Source organism: Emydura macquarii, unplaced genomic scaffold (assembly GCF_026122565.2).
Source record: "Emydura macquarii macquarii isolate MOO-44397 ecotype Brisbane River unplaced genomic scaffold, CSIRO-AGI_Emac_v2 contig_2636, whole genome shotgun sequence".
NCBI classification, from domain to species: domain Eukaryota; kingdom Metazoa; phylum Chordata; order Testudines; family Chelidae; genus Emydura; species Emydura macquarii.
This window is the reverse complement of record NW_027132773.1, coordinates 2,898,181-2,915,142: the sequence shown is the minus strand read 5'-3', so window position 1 is coordinate 2,915,142 and position 16,962 is coordinate 2,898,181. Positions and strand designations below refer to the sequence as shown.

General features: G+C 39.1%; 1 protein-coding gene across 3 annotated transcripts in view; it reads left to right on the top strand.

Moving 5' to 3' along the window:
* FRS2 (fibroblast growth factor receptor substrate 2) overlaps positions 1-16,962 on the top strand; it is a 95,913-nt gene that overhangs the window by 64,402 nt on the left and 14,549 nt on the right. For all 3 annotated transcript variants that reach the window (XM_067563940.1, XM_067563938.1, XM_067563939.1), the window contains exon 2: positions 13,582-13,682. The gene's annotated coding sequence lies outside the window, so the exon portion shown is untranslated. The remainder of the gene's footprint in view (positions 1-13,581; positions 13,683-16,962) is intronic.

The window sequence follows — 16,962 nt, the reverse complement described above, 5'->3', positions numbered from 1 at the left end:
GTGGCGTCCCTATTAAAGGGCATAGTCATACCAGCTGGAGGGAGTAATCCTGCTAAACACACAGATGGGAATAAAATAACTCAAACTAAACTTGGATACAGCAGACTCATCCTGAGAATATTGGGTGCAGTCTCTTATTGTGGAGGTGTATGCTCAACTGTTAGCAGCTTGTGAGCATGCAAAGGAAAAAAAGAAAAACACAAAATCTACTTTAAACTAGATTTCTCTAGCAGCTTTTTAGGAGTGATGCTTCACCTGACTCTTGACTTGCTGTGTTAGTGTTGTTGTAGCCACGTTGGTCCTAGGATATTATGGAGACAAGGTGGATGAGGTAATCTCTTTTATTGGACTAACTTCTGTTGGTAAGAGAGAGACCAGCTTTTGAGTTTACACAGAGCTCTTCTTCAGATCTGAAGCTCTGTGTAATCTCAAAAGTTTCTCTCTCCTACCAACAGAACTTGGTTCAATAAAAGAGATTACCTCACCCACCTTCTGTCTCTGACTTGCTGAACAGTCAGAGTTGTGTCCCATGGCAGCTATGGCTCCATTTGAAGAAACTGGAATTACAGGCTAAACTGATACCTTTACAAATACCTTGTTAGCTCTTTTGGGAGTATAGAGGCAAAGCAGACACAGACTTTAGACAAAGGAATAAGCCCTTCCCAGTGGAAGACACTTCAAACTACCTTAGCTCAGCAGGTATTTCCTTTGAAGCCAATCCTCCTCCAGGTTCCAGCATAGATATTACCATTTGGGAAGTGGCCTTTCTCTCTCCTGGACTGGGAAGACTAAGACTGGGATTCTCTGGAAAACCATCCAGCTCCAAAAGCCTCTGTTTTTTGTTTCCAAAGTTTGAGAAGAATTCCCTCCCCTTGATCAGAGTTGTTTCATGGTGGGCCCTCATTTAGAAGTGAATCACCTCCAGAGAATAGGAGCTTGAGATGATTGGGAAAGGATATTCAATAGAACTCACTTACTGTCCCATGGAAAATTTTATCCTTTACTCACAGTAAATTTAAAATAGATCTGCACTATCCACAGGAACCTTTTGTAGGATCAGAAGATGAAGGGTCAATAGTCCATCTCCTACACATTGAAACAATAAGAACCATTTCTATGGAGAGACCAATATTTTGGAAGAGGTAAAAGATTTATAATGGTACAAATTTTAGATCTCTGGTCCCTCAGCAAATCCATAAGGAGATCTGGTATTCCAGATACAAATACTGAAATCTGTAATCACAGCATTTTCTTCCCAAGACTTCAGAAAAAATTTCCCAGAGCTCTACTGAAGATAAGATTAGGGAGAGTCACCCAGAGATACTCTAGTTTCTGCTACAACAGAGTATTCCCTTTTTGGACTCATAACTTCTACATGGATATTCACAAATGCCATATCATCCCTTCCTTCAAGTGAAAGGGGATACATGACTCTCTTGTCTGGACAGCCTTCTCATGTTACACTGGATCCAGCAGCAATTGCTAAAAAGCCTTCAGAAACATGGCTTTGAGTAAACAGGTTTGAAGAGTCAATTACAGCCCTCACAAAACTCCAGCATCTAAGTTATTGTCCAGGACAATCTTTTTGAGGGCAGCAGGAGGGAGACGAAAGAAAAGTGTTTTATTTGCCAAACATTAGCATGCCTCTCCTGGGGAAAACTCTGACTCCGCTCCTGAACCAGATGGTCTTTTGTGTATACGTGGTGCAATTCTTGCTTAGCTTCCAGCCAAACTCAATCTGTGGCAGATTCCTTAAGAAGCTGGAATGGCTGTACCAACAGGTACGCCAACCACTACCTCCTTAGCTTTGCCAGCACCAAAATGAGGTCCTAACAGGATCCCCATTTGAACCACTGGCAACGTGCTCTTTGCTCTACCTGTCTTGGAAGGTGGCCTTGTTGGTGACCATTACTTCCCCCAGAAGGTCTTAGAGATCCGAGTCTCTTAACTACCGTAGGCTGTTAAAGTTAAATGTGAACAGAGCTTACAGATAAAGGTATTCATAGCAGAGGCATTCACAGTTTCAAGTACAACTCCTTTTGTTACTATGCACTCTGGGAAAAGAGCAAGGACTTTTTTTTTTTTTTTTTTTTTTTGTGGGTGGAGGATCTTAAAAGGAAATCCATAAGACTAATATGGGGTGTTCCAGCCACTTTTTTCAAGCACTACAGAGTTGACATCCTCATCCCTGTTTGACGCAGCATTTGGTAGAAGGGTGTTAAGGGTTACTAGGATATCCTGTTCTGCAAGTTCCTTTTCAGTTCTACAGGAGTAAATGGAATCCTTCCTCCCTAGGGATGATTTTCTGCTTCCCACTGTGAATACTTTGACAGGGAGGGGACTGAAAGGGAAAACTCTGTCTTATCCATGAATTTTCATTCTAGGAACCTCAATGTTGCAGTCTGACTCTCCCTCAGAGGATTGCTTAATGTTGTTCTCTCCCCTCCTCCCCCAACTATAACTTACTTGCTTAAGCACTTTGAAAGTGCAGAGGGTGTTCTTCCAGGAAATCCCTAAATTTCTTGTCAAGGCTATGCTGCAAATGGTTTGTGTTGAATAGCACTTACAAACAATATAACTTCCAAAGCTGAAAAAAAATACTAGCTATCATTCTGGAGAGTTCTTCCTGAAGTGTGCCTCCCCTTGCCATAGAGATGGGGACTGCCCAACTATGAAGACTGTCTGACATGGAGGGTTCTAGAAAGAAAACTCACAGGTAAGACAGAATTTTCCATTTTCAGTGAAGGGATTTGACAATAATTTGGAGTCTGAACAGGTTGCAGACTCAAACTTGTTTTTTTGTGTTTCAAGAAATTAGAAAAAATCATCATTGTCATTTTGTTTTCTCCATCTACATAATTCAGTGCTGGTGTTACCACTGGTATTTTCAGCAGAATACTTACGTTAAATAATTGACAACCACATTTTTTTCGTATGTTTGCCCTGGATTTTCAAATACTTCCAATTTTAAAAGTCAAGTTATGCTTTTACCAGGAAGAATCTCAAAGCAGAAAAATGTCTAGTCATCTGCTTGGTGATGGTGCTTAATTTAACCTGAAAAGTGAGCAGACTTAGACACCTAATAAAAATGTGATTAAATGGCATTAAACTCTGTAGCTAAAAACGATTTTGTGAAGTGATTTTTAAATTTATTTGAGGGGTTGTTGAATTTCACTTTAAGTAGGGGTAACTGTCCAGCAGGCAGTGATTTGAATTCACTGCCCAGAGGGGACGCCATGAAATAAAATTATTCCGAGGTTCAATCCACATCACAACCATAACATGGCTTTTCCAGTTTTTCAGCTTTCCTCCAAAATCTCAAGGACTTATCCTGAAGCTGTCAAATACAACTAATTTCCAAATTTTTGTGTAATGAGCCTGGCCCTAGGATTAAACTGTGGAATGTAAGTGAGGGGACAAACAGAAATTGGACTTACTGGTGGTGAAACAGTTAACGTTTCTGGTATCTTAAAAACGTTTTCATAAAGTTCTAAATTGAATGCGGTCCTTTTCTTGTTTTGACAGCAGGCAGCTGTGAAAACCCAGTTAAGAATTTCTGAAGCCTCTGAATGTGGTAGTACTACTGCAGCTGAAAATTCTTAATTGTAAGGCGTTGTCTACACTAGCAGTTATGCCGGCAAAACTTTTGTCACTCAGGGGTATGAAAAAACACATCCCTGAGCAACATAAACTTTGCTAGCATAAGCGCTTGTGTGGACAGCGCTATTTCAGCAGGAGACGCTCTCCCGCCAACATAGCTACTACTACTCGTTTAGATGGTTTTATTATGTTGACGGGAGACATAACGTGGCTACACACAAGCACTTATGCCAGGAAAACTTACATTGCTCAGGGGGGATGTTTTGTTTTTTTTTCCATATCCCTGAGCAACAAAAGTTTTGCCAGCATAAGTACTGGTGTAGATGATGCCTAACATTCAGCGACTGCTTGTAAGTTTTTGGTATTGCACATTAAATTTTGCTTTCCACGCTGGTATAAAAATATTAAATTAATTGCTGGCTAACTAGCTTGGAGCTTAGACACATCAGGACTTTAATTTTACTGTTTTAATATGACACTTACTTTGAGAAACAATATTTAGGAATGGGCAGAATAAAAACTGTTTTAGAGGATTTGATCCTTGTTCTGTTACATTGTATTTTCTTGGATTTTCATACCCAGGTATCCCAGCATTAGTTAATTATAAAAACTTGTACTCTAATAGAAATTAGTGATCTCAAAAACATTGTCTCTCCAGTATCTCAAATTAACTGTTAAAGAAATGCACATAGTGAAAAAATAGTTTAGCTTCATTCTCTTCACTCCTCTTTGGCCACAAGTTTGCAGTGCTAATAGAGTTCCTAAATTTAAAAAACAACAAACAACCCCCCTCCACACACAGCTTTAAGATAAGCTTGAATTAATAAATCTCTGGAACAATTGTTCTTCATTAACTTATTCAATGTAATTTCATTGTTTCTGTCCTAACTGTACTGCTTTTTGGCGCTAGATAAGCTCGTGTTCAAAACCAATGTAATTTGATTATCTTCTCTACCTTTTAAAAAAACAAATATTTGTAATGTTAGAATTAAAATTTAAGGTAAGCGTTAAGAGCACAGAACAGTTCTGTGTTCTAGTTTCAGGACTCAGGTTTAACCCTTTCTTAAAGAAGAAAAAAATCATAAACAAAGTGGAAAGATAGGTAGTATGTTTGTGTACATATGTGTATATGCATGCATGCTGGCATTTTAATTTTAAGGTTAAAAAATAGATGCAGTCTTACGAATTTTTGCATTTAGAATGCTCTAGGTGAAAATGATAGTGTAAGTATAGTTAGCTTAGCTGTGGTCAACATTATCAATTGGATGTTTGAGCACTAAAAATTTGCCAAAGGGAATTCTGTACAAAAAGCTAGACGTTCCTTGAGATAAAAGAATGTGCTAGAGACAGAAAAGGTATCTTGCAATGTCTTTTGGCTGAAATAGTTTATAAACGTATTTTGCAATTTAAGAACTTAAAATTAAGTTACTGGGTATGATCACATGACTACTCATTGCTCAATCACACGTGGGAGCCATGAACAAATGGACCTAGCCATGTTGTAGCTATTGGGTTTGAAGAGCCATACTCTCCTTAATCAACTCCCGATGGGAAAGGTTGCAAAGGGATGAGGGCTAAAGAAAGAAGGGTCCTCTTCTTTTCCTTCCCACACTAATCAGTGAAGGTTTTTAATTTTCCTCTTGGATTTTTGCACACATTTTATATCTTTTCACATACCACCTCCCCCACCACCCCAATATTAAGTTAGGTTGAAAAGTCAAACAATCAAAAGTTAGGAGATGCCAGATTCAGGGTTGCCCATTCACCTTTAACTCTGTCCCCTTGTATATCCATTTTGTGCACTGAATCAGGCGGGGACTTTGGAAAAACTTGATTGTGTAATTAAAAACTATGATGATGCATGAATGCAAGGGAGCAGCGTGAAATGATACCAAGATTGGAAGATGAGACTCATTGAGGGCAGAGGTAGTGAAGCTAATATAGTCTAGTAAAGAAGATTGTGAGCAGGACATGAGTTTACAAATAATTAAGTTACAGTAAAAGCTAAATAAGCAAACTTCACGTTGGGTGTTGGGCAATTGTCCCTGAAAGAGCAAATTTGACTTGAAAATTTAATGCAGTTATATAAATAATTTGAACATCCTCACCTTGAATTCTGTCCAGCTTTGGTAACCCCTTCTCAAAAAATATAGCAGCAGTAGAAAAGTTGCAGAAGTTGGCAATCAAAATGATTAGAGGCATGAAGAGACTTCCATATGTGAAATAACTAAAAAGATGAGGGCTTTGTAACTTAGAAATTAGATTAATTAATAAGGGGCATGTAAAAGCAGTAATACTGCTCTATAGAGAAGCTGAATCAAATGCTTTTATTTCCTCTTCTTGTAATACAAGAACAAAGGAGGATACACTGAAATTAAAAGGCAGCAAGTGTCAAACTGAGAAGGAAATACCTTATATGCAATACATAATTAAACTGTTTTTAAATTAGACATCTGTATAAAAGCATCAACAGTGTGTAGTCTGGGGCACAGTTTCTGGTCTTGGTTTTAGCACTGTACATTTGGAGTAACTCCACTGAAATCAAATCCATTAAAGTCAGCTGACTTCAGTGAAAATCCAGTATTTCCATTAGTGTGACAGAGTGAAATTGGGCCCTATTGCCTTGTCTGTTGTAGAAAAAATTTAGTAGTATTTTTATATCACTCCTACCATTACTGCAGCTGCAGTAATACAAGTTTAGACAGGGCATGTGTTTTGGTGACCTGGTAGTAAAAGGTCGTTGTCCTGTCTACGCTATTGGCTTAGATCTGGTGCATGATTGACTCCTAATGGACTGACATAATTCACCACCATTACAGATCCATGATGGTCCCAGTGGTGGAGGTTGTAGTCTCAGAAAGAATGTGGTTGTTTTTACATCTGTGTTATCCAAGGCCTTGTCTTCACTAGGAACTACCATAGGTTAGCTAACATGGTAACCCAAAGTAAAGGCCTACTGAAGACAAAGCAGTTTGTGGTTTTCATATGTGGTAGTAGGTTGAGGTAAATCTGGTGGAGAGCCTAGAGTTTACACTGACCTGGAAACATGTTTTCACTAGTATTTTACCTCATGCTAATCACTGTGTGTTTCTGAACTTGTGGTAAGAAGAAAAAAAATTTTGGTGTTCCCAAGACTCCATTGCTACTTCCACCAGTGATGCTGCAAGAATGGAGAATTATTGGCACTTAACTTGCCTGTATAGACATAGCCTGGGAGATTAAAGTCTGAGGGAGGAGCTGTGGGACTGTGTTCATGTATTTGGGATTTTCTTAAATCTTTCAGCCCTGCAAAATATTTAAACAAACTCAGAGTAAATAGGTCATTTAGATGGCACTTAAATAACACCCTCCTCATGCCCACCCTCAAGCGGTGGTTCAAAAAACAAAACAAAACATAACTTATTAGAAAAGCATGACCTTCATTTTGACCTTTCTTTTAAAAGGTCATTTTGACCTTTCTTTAAAGGAGAGAAACAGGGAAGTGTAGGGACCACAAAACTTGATCGTTAACCCTTTTAAAAATGTTTTTATATTTTGAGCATATCTAACATATATAATATTTTTAGACAGCTGAAATGGACCTGTTGCTTTAGATCAGTTTAAGCTACTTAAACCATTTAAGGTCTTAGAGCCTGTCTATGTTAGAGAAATGTGCATCAGTATAGCTTTATCAGTGCAAACCCCTAATGTAGATGCATTGTGCATGTGTAAAACTGGGCTTGTGTTGTGACTTAATCTGGAAAGTTACTGCAAGAGAAGGCATTTCTCTGTAGGGTCTTGATCTGTGGTGAGGAGAGATCAGGGGAGACGTCTTTCTTTTCTACTTTTCCTCCTCCGCCCCCATGCCCCAAGGGGGGAAAAAAAAGCCTAATGGGGAATCTTTTAAAAAGTTAATTAGTCTGGTTCTTGCTAACTTTTAAGGAGAGCTCCCTCCAGGCTTTAGAATCTCCCCTATGCCTGTGTCCAAGAGCAGCTGTCACCCTGGTATATCAGAGTAAAGTCATACCAATGCAAGCCCCATTTTTTAAGTTGACACCAAATTGAACTTTTTGGCAATCACAAGGATTTGCCAGGAGGCCATGAGAGGGTGCAAGTTAAGCAGCAATAGATAGGCAAAGCCTTTGCTGCTGCTTGACCTGTGTTGCTTTTTTTTTTTTGTTTTTTTTTTTAAATTTTTGCTTTTTAAGTTGAATATGAAGGAAGAACTGCAGCTGTGATTACAGTACTGTATGACTGCTCCTCAGGTCCTCCAATAATGTCCAGGTCCTTCAGCAGAGAGAGGGAAATAGGGCCCTGATATTTGGAATGTAAACAAAAAATTTTAAAACACAGTCAAGTTGCTTGGTTATCTCTTAACTTGAACCCTCTAATCCTGTAATATATGTATTCTATATTAATTAGTAAGCATCCCAAATACATATGAGAGATACAATATATTTGAAGAAGAGCCATCCTTAGGACCGATGCACAGTTCTGGGAGCATGAGGGGCACCCAAGATGATCATCTCCCACATAAATATCCACAGGAAGGGACTACAAGGGTGGAACACTCTAAGACTTTATCTATGTATTTTCCACTAAACTGTACTTGTATAGTTAAAGCAGCAAAATCCTCCTAGTGTGGATGCAGTTATATCAGTGTTAAAATGCTTGTCAGTCTAGCTTATTCCAGTTTGGGAAATGGAATAAGCTAGACTGATATAAGCACTTCCTTACTGGTATAATTACCTCCACATTAGGCCTTTTGTTAGTGTTTTTAAAAAAAAGAATCACACCCCTAACCAACATAGTTTTTATGGGTAAAACTTTTAAATGTATACCAGCCTATAGGTTCTCCTGCAGAATATTCCTCAGATAGTTGCATGGGGTGGAGGGGAGTAGACCAGTGGTTTTCAACCTGTGGTCCGTGGACCCCTGGAGGTCCATAGACTGTCTAAGCGGTCTGTGAAAGGTGACTATGAAAATAAAGTTTCAGATCCCAGACAAGGCAGTCGATTTTTCTGATCAATCAAAAGTATGTGAATACCCCCACCTACAGGTCAAAACCCAGAAGTGTTGTCATTACCATAGAAGCCCACAGTTAGTGCCCTTTCACATAGTGCATCAAATTCTGTATCAAGCATGTGCAATATTTATGACTGAATTCCATTGTCAATTTTCAGTCTGATTTCTATGGTAGGGGTCTGCGGATCACAGCTTCAATTTCCAAAGGGGTCCACACCTCCCTTTGAAATTTTTTAGGGATCCACAGATTGAAAAAAGGTTAAACCACTGGAATAGACAAACATAATGACACTCCATTTAAAAACTTCAGTAGATTTCCCCCACCCATGGAATGAGTGGAAGATCTGACCTCCGGACCCCATACATCCTCCTAAACTTTTGAAAAGGCTGTGGCTATATAGAGGAGTAGGGACATCCTAACTGATGTATCCTAACTGTATCCCTGCTGCCTCTATATCTCTCCTTCTGCAGTACTGGCTTCCTGCCAGCACAGCTATAGTTTTTTTTCCATGCTGACTGCTGCTTCAGAAACTCACTTTAAAAGGGGGCATTCTATAGCACGGAGGTGACTCTGCTCTATCATTAATACAGCCCTATGCTGTATTAACTTTTGACCAAATTCCCCACTGGAAGGGAGAGAGGAATATGATTCCCTGTTCTCTTGTCTCTGGGGATCCAGACCCCACAATGACCTGTTCTCTTGCAACAACTTTCCATGGTACATGTATTCATATTTTGTAACAAATGCCTGTTAATTTTAATGAAAGTTGAACAGACAAAAATAAGATTTGTCTGCACAAGCTTTGAATGTTTTGTTGTCTGTGGTTTTGGAATGTGAACTGTTTGGTCATTTGGGTGTAATTGACAAGTACTTTATATAAAAAAGAGAATATTTATATTTAAAAATCTAAACCAGTAAAGAAATATAAATAAAGTTGTCACTTTGTCCTTTAACCTGTCCCTTTTGTGCATGGATATTATAGGAGACAAGTGGTACCAAACTCCTGTCCCTTCACATTTACTTTCAGCCTGGAGAGAAAAGCAGTCTTGAGAAAAGAAGACCAGGGGATGGGGGAGGGCTAATAAGTCTTCAAATATATTAAGGGCTGTTATAAAGAGGACAGTGATAAGTTGTTCTCCACATCCACTGAAGGTAGGTCAAGTAGGTCAAGAAGTAATGGGCTTAATCTGCAGCAAAGGAGATTTAGGTTAGACATTAGGGAAAAAGGGTAATTAGGCTCTGGAATAGGTTTCCCAGTGAGGTTGTGGAGTCCCCATCATTCGAGGTTTTTAAAAATTGGTTGGACAAACAATGAGTGGTCTACGTTTACTTGGTCCTGCCACAGCCAACAGAGTTGGACTGGATGAGGTCTCAGGGTCGCTTCCAGCCCTTCATTTGTACATTTCTATGGTTCTGAGATAATTGATGTGTTTCTTTATTACATATATTTAAACAGTAAATAATCTTGCTTCCTTTGTGAATTGCAGTGTGTAAGCAAAAAGAAGCCTTTATACTTTGTGGGTTTAAGAAGATTATTGTCGTGTTTTTAGTATCTTGCAGTTAATAGTACTACTGTTGATGCTAATGAAACAGTTTGTGTGTCTTAACTATCTTGATTATGATTTAATCAACTTCAATCACATTTTGGTCTGAAAAAGTTTTACCTACTGTAGTTATGACACCTAAGATGATTTTAACTAAAAATTAGATAAAATATTGTCTACTTTTTCAGTTTGTGCCTTTGACAGCACTTTTTATACAGTCAGTTTCACTGTTTCCCCTGTGAAGTTGGTCGGTTTTTCCTGTTTCTATGGCTCTTTCAACAGGGAAGGGGGATGGGGATGTTCAGAGGAGGAAGGAAAATATGATTGCAAAACCACAAATTGGCAGGGCAACTTTGGAGCAGGCAAAATACTTGAAACCACTTTAAACGCAAGGTTGTTTTTTTTTTAAACTGACCAAATTTCAAGTTGACCATGTAATGCATAAGGCTTATCGGCTTTATTTGCCCATAGGTAGGTGTGCATTTGTTTTTAAGACAGAAATCCATTCATTTTGATTAAACATTAGAAGTGAAAGGAATGTGTTCAGAAGAACCTCAGAGTAAGGAGCACCTCGGGAATGGAGGTAGTTTGTAACAATGAAATGTTCTGAACTCTGAACAAAATGTTATGGTTGTTCTTTCAAAAGTTTATAACTGAATATTGCCTTAATACAGCTTTGAAACTTTACTATGCAGAACAAAAATTGCTGCTTTCCCTTTATTTTTTTAGTAGTTTACGTTTAACATAGTACTGTACTGTATTTGCTTTTTTTCTCTGCTCTCACCTGATTGCATACTTCAGGTTCCAAATAAGGTGTGTGGTTGACGGGTCAGTTCGTAACTCTGGTGTCCATAACTCTGAGGTTCTATTATATATAGCTCTACCAAGGTTACATTGTGACTTTATTGCAGAAGTTACTTTTAATATTAATTGGCACATCCAATAGCTTCATTTTCTCCTGAAGGATTAAACCAATTTGTGTGTGTGTGTATTTTAGTGTGATTAAGGGGAAGGCTCTGGGGCAAGTGTTGAGAATGACAATGGAAATAAGTTTCGGATGACTGGTCAATGGTGACTGCAGTGGTGTTTTTTAACTTGCTTATGCAGTCTTGTCTATCGCAGTTTAAGATGGACAGAACTCAAGTACAAAGGGTAAATAAACAAATTGCACTTAAATTGATTTCCTGAGGACAAGAACTTATCTAAAAATAGAAGCTTATGCTGCAAGGCCCTGACATTGACTACCATATGTCTAAGGGGCAACAATATAGTCAAGTTAACTTTGTTTGGGCTATATAAATTCCTTGTGTGTGTGTGTGTGTGTGTGTGTGTGTGTGTGTGTTTGCACACACCTAAATGTAAGCATATGAACAATATGATCATCCTGCATCTTTGCACAACTGAAATTTTATTGAAGTTCAGCAAAATGTGTCTAATTTTGTATGTAGTTCTAGTGTCTTAAATGTGATAACTTATTTTTTTTATAGTCTAATATAAGCAGTGTTAACATTTGATTGTCTGCTTTTGAATGTGCTCCGTGGCTATTTTACTTTTTAATCTATATAATTTAAAGACAGGACCCATCCTTACTATCCCTAATTGTTAATTTGTATTACCATGGTGCTTAAGAGCCTTGCCATGTACCAAGATCCTGTTTTCTAGGCACTGTATAAAGACAATCCCTGCCCCTTAGAGCTTGCAATCTAAGTACAATAGAACCTCAAAGGTATGAACACCAGTTACACACTGACAGGTCAACCAATCACCATGTGAAACTGGAAGTAAGCAATCAGGCAGCAGCGGAGGGGGGAGGGGAAAAAAAAAAAAACAAAAACAAATACCTGTACTATACTGTGCCTATATTGCATCTTAGGCATGCAGAACAGAAGCAGTCTGGGGTCTGCACTGTTTCCTGTAAGCCAAGAGTGCTGTTTCACCACCCCACCCGCCACCCCATCAGGAGGGGGAAGCTGTTTTCACCACCACCCCCTGTCAGGGGAGTCAATCTGGAGCCTGAGAAAGAAGCTGCCACAGGGAGCTACTGATCTGCTGCTTTTGCAGCCAAAATCTGGCCTGTAGCTGGAGTGGAGGAGCTGTGCTCTGAAGGAGTTTTAAAGGGCCACAGCCTGTGCACTGATGTGGCCCAAGCTATGCCTATGGCTGCACTCCTGAATCGTGCCAGCACCTCTGGGAGTGCAAAGGGCAGGGGGAGGGAGGGGTACTGGCAGTGGGCTGGCACCAACCCCCTGCCACGTGCTGCCTCTGGAACCTGACGAACAGTGCACAGAGCAGGGCAAGCCCTGGAGAGAGGTGGTTGAGGGCTGGGGCTTGTAGTGCCAAGGGTGTGGGGCAGGCCTCTCAGTTCAGCGCAAAGGCAAAAAACAGGAATAGGGCAGGGAGCTGCTTGCAAACCAAGCAGTACTGCCAGGTGCCAACTTTGCAGAGAGATCTCTGTCTCAGCTGGAAGAAACTGACTACAGGGTACTGTACCATAATGTTTTGTTCAGAGTTATGAACATTCGGTTACGAACAACCTCCATTCCCAAGGTGTTCGCATTTTTGAGGTTCTACTGTAAAAGTCTACAGATGTGTAAATGTGGAATACAAGGGAACAATGAGGCAGCATTTTAGTCTGCTTGATAGGCAATGGTAGCAGCAGATCAATATTCCTAACTGTTGTCAAGTTTTTGTATGCACACAGCAAAGGAGAATTTTAAGGAGGGAGTTGAAGGTGGTTAATAGGTAGCTTTGCAGATTTTCCCAGGGGGTACCTCCCAAGTATGAGGGCCAACATGGGAGAAAGCACAAAGGTGCTTGTTAGAAAACAAGTGGGCATTGGAAGCTGTCATGATGGGCTGATTTAAGGCGGGAGTCAACCTTTCCATTGCGAGAGATGATAGTTCATGAAGGGCCTTGTAAGTGAAGACAAACAGCTTATGTTGTGATAGAGAAGGAGAAGCAAGTGGAAGGATGCAAAGAGAGTTGACCTGCTAAGAGTTCACATTGATACTATCTTACATGTTCTGTAGGACAAGGAGTAAGAGATGCACATGCTCCTCTGTGCAGCATCTCCACTGTCTGTTAGCCCCTGCTATACCCCACATGTCTGGTATTTCCCTTCTCTCAGATAGATGGGTGTGGGTAGAGAATGGGCAGGGTCCCCCAGTATTAGAGATTACTTCCCCCTGTGAGCAAGGTGGGAGTAGGGAAGGCATTGTGACTCTGAGACCCTGGGGTCCTTCTGGGGCAGCACTGTTTCACAAAGATTTACCTTTTACACAAAGCTGTGCCTAAAGCAGTCTAGCCCTTTACACCACCTCCAAAATTCAGTATTGACTATGTATAAATGCACGTTAATAGCAAGTTTCTGCTAAAGGAAAGTATGTTTAAAAACATGTTGTTAAGCTTTTTTCCCTTCACTTATATTTTTAGTTCAACTGGTTGCTAATGTGAGAAGACAACATGACATTTTGAAGTATGACTGAAGTCCCGATGCTGCAGCAGAGGCTAGGAATATTAATGGCCAAATCTAGGTGAGTGAATTTAGTTAAGTTCCATGAGTTCTCAAACTTCCATACTGTGGGCCTCTTAACCTCAATTTTACTGTCCCTGAAGTAGCTTTAAGTGCTCTGTTACCTAAAACATTAATATTAGGACATTAAAGAGGCAAAATCATAAATTCCTGTGACTGTTGGATTATGTTTTCCTTCTCCCTTTTTGTATCTCTATTTATTTCCTCCTCTTGTTGAAATTTAGGTACCAAATCTCTTCACTTCATCTGCAACTCCCATTACTCTAATACAGAGGTTCTCAACCTATTTACCATTGTGGGCTGCATAGGTAGCTCTGTTATGTGGGCTGCAACCGCACGATATATACGCTACCTGTATGGCCCTGAACATGTCACATGGGCTGCAGCTATATGCTGATTGGGCTGCAAGTGGCCTGCAGTCATAGGTTGAGAACTACTGTTCTAATAACTGCAAGTCGTGTTGCAGTTCGGTTTTGTTGTGCTTTGAATTTGCTGGTGTCCCAGTTCTGATGTTTATAACTTTGATCAATGTAATCTTTATAGCAAAGACACTAAGTGCATCACTGTTATTTAGTTCTGTTTTCAGTTTGTCAAAAAGGTTGAGGGAAGCCCTAAGACTAGGCATACGTAGCTACAGAATCTCTGCTTGAAGACTGACAGACACTTTCCTGTTTTAATCAAAGCCACTCTGCACCCATGTGGAAGAAGTGCTCTGTGGAGCACAGAGCAAGAACTTCTGTTGTAAATGTATTTGTTTGTATTAACTTTAGTATCTACATTATATCTACCTTTCATAATTGCTGTTTTCAAGACTACTTCCTCAAAATAAATGAGCAGCATGAATAGACTACAGAGGAAGACTCATCCAAGCCTTAAGTGGAAGGAGAATTGTCATCCTGTGGGATCTTTAGAGGCAGGAAGTGAAAAAGAGAGAACAGATCATGGCTAGACCCTACCAAACAAGACAAAGGGAATCCCCAGCAAAAGTTAAGGAAGAAACTAGTCAATCAGAAAATTCTATTAACCAGTTTCTCTCTTAATTGTGCTTGATTCTTAATTTCGTATCTCTTGATTTATTAGTTCTCTTCCAAGATTTTGCCTCATTTTTCATTTGTGAAGTGGTAATATTGGTCCTTCCAATATAAAGTTTGTGTGTGTGTGTGTCTTGCAAATTTTGATTTGGAGGAGGGAAAGATTTTGTCTGCTGCTTTATGAAATATAAAGGTTTTGCCATATATTTTTAAAATTTAGAAATATTAGGAATATCAAATATATATCTTTTGGTTTCTTAATTTAGCTGTCTTGCATTCTTAAACAGTAGATTGTTTTGTAGTAACCCAAATGGACTGATTCAGTAATTTCAGCACAAAAAGAACCTATTAGAAATCAGAAACCAGTTTTGGAATATATCTGCATGTTGGATTGTTCTGCCTCCTTGACTTGAAATAATTTGGTGTATTTTATAGTTCTTCAGATGTACATTGCTGTATGGGCAGTTTTTAAAAAGCCCTTTTCAAAAGACAAGGGATGAGATTCTGTGATATGTCTCCAAGGGCACTCTCACTACTGGGATGCTTTGGAGGCTGCATAGTTCCCTGATGTAACTCCAACAACCCTGGGGCCTGCCTAACTTAGGCCAGCCTTCCAGGGCTGCCCAATGGACCTGTAGTGCTGTTTGTTGGTACCCTGCCCCAGTGCACACTCACTACAGCTGGAGTTTATGTAAGGGATCTATAGGCTGTCTCCACAGTACCTGTGCTGGAGAAATTCTCCCCAAGCCAGAACTGGGGCTTTTAGAGCCCCTTCTTGCTGCCCCGACCCTTTTGCACAGTATAAAGAGGTTGGAGAAGAGTAAGGATCTCACCAAGAAACATTTCCAAATGTTGTCATGGGAATTCAATTCACAGCTCAAATGGTCTATTTGATTACTGCAAATTTAATTATGGCATGATTCTCACAGCTTTGTATGGACATTTTTTTTAAAAGTCAAATGGTTAGAAAATAATTTTTTAAAATGGAATGTTATCATTATGTAATGTGTTAAGTTTCAATACTTCTGTAATAGCTTGTGTGACTGCTGCAAAATGCATCATAAAGACGTGTAATCTCAGAGAAATACTAGTGTGTTCGTTTTGTTTGTCATTGAGATGTATATGATTAGTAGATGTTGTTGGGGTGTATGAAAATTAATTTTAAGGTTAAAGGGATTTAATTTAAATTAAATACTGTAGGTATATTTTTAAAAAGAAATGTATTTAAAATTGACAACCTTTCCTAAATTTACTATAATCTATTAAAATCATTTAATAGAAAGAAAAAAATTAGGCAGTACATGTTAGATGCTGACGTTTTAAAGAAAGTTAGAACACACTGACTTGGTGAAAGTCACTGGTGAAGTACGTAGAACCAAAGTATGAAGTGTGAAACCAACTTTTGATGATAGTAGCCTCTTCTGCAAGTAGAGAGAAGATTTTCTTCAAATCAGTTTGTTCATCTAGTTTAACTCAATGACAAGTGATTCAAAGTTAAGGAACTGATTGGGAATCTAAAGAGCAGGAAAATAACCTCTTCCAATCTACAGTAGAATCTCAGAGTTGTGAACACTAGAGTTACAATCTGACCAGTCAACCACTCACCTTGTTTGGAACAGGAAGTACACAATCAAGCAGCAGCAGAGATGCTCCCCTCCCCCTCCCCCCAAAAAAGGCAGCAAATACAGTACAGTATGGTGTTAATCATAAACTACTAAAAAAATAAAGGGAAAGCAGCATGTTTCTTCAGCACAGTAAAGTTTCAAAGCTTTACTCAGTAGAACCTCAGAGTTACTTCAGGAATGGAGGTTGTTCATAACTCTGAACAAAATGTTATGATTGTTCTTTCAAAAGTTTACATCTGAACATTGACTTAATATAGCTTTGAAACTTACTATGCATAATAAACATGCTGCTTTCTCTTTATTTTTTTAGTAGTTTACGTTTAACACGATACTGTACTGTATTTGCTTTTTTTTTTTTTTTTTTTTGGTCTCTGCTGGTGCCTGATTGTGTACTTCCGGTTCAAATGAGGTGTGTAGTTGACCAGGGAGTTTGTAACTCTGAGGTTCCACTTTTATATAATTGCTTAAATAAATGCGAACAGATATAGTATATGTTCCTGGTTTGCAACATGTACCAAATTTAGTGTAAAGGCTATGTTTAGCAGTTGCAAATGAACATGTTTTTAATGGTTACATCAACCAGTAAGAATCAACCCTTGGTAGGAAAATAAAAAGCACAAATGCA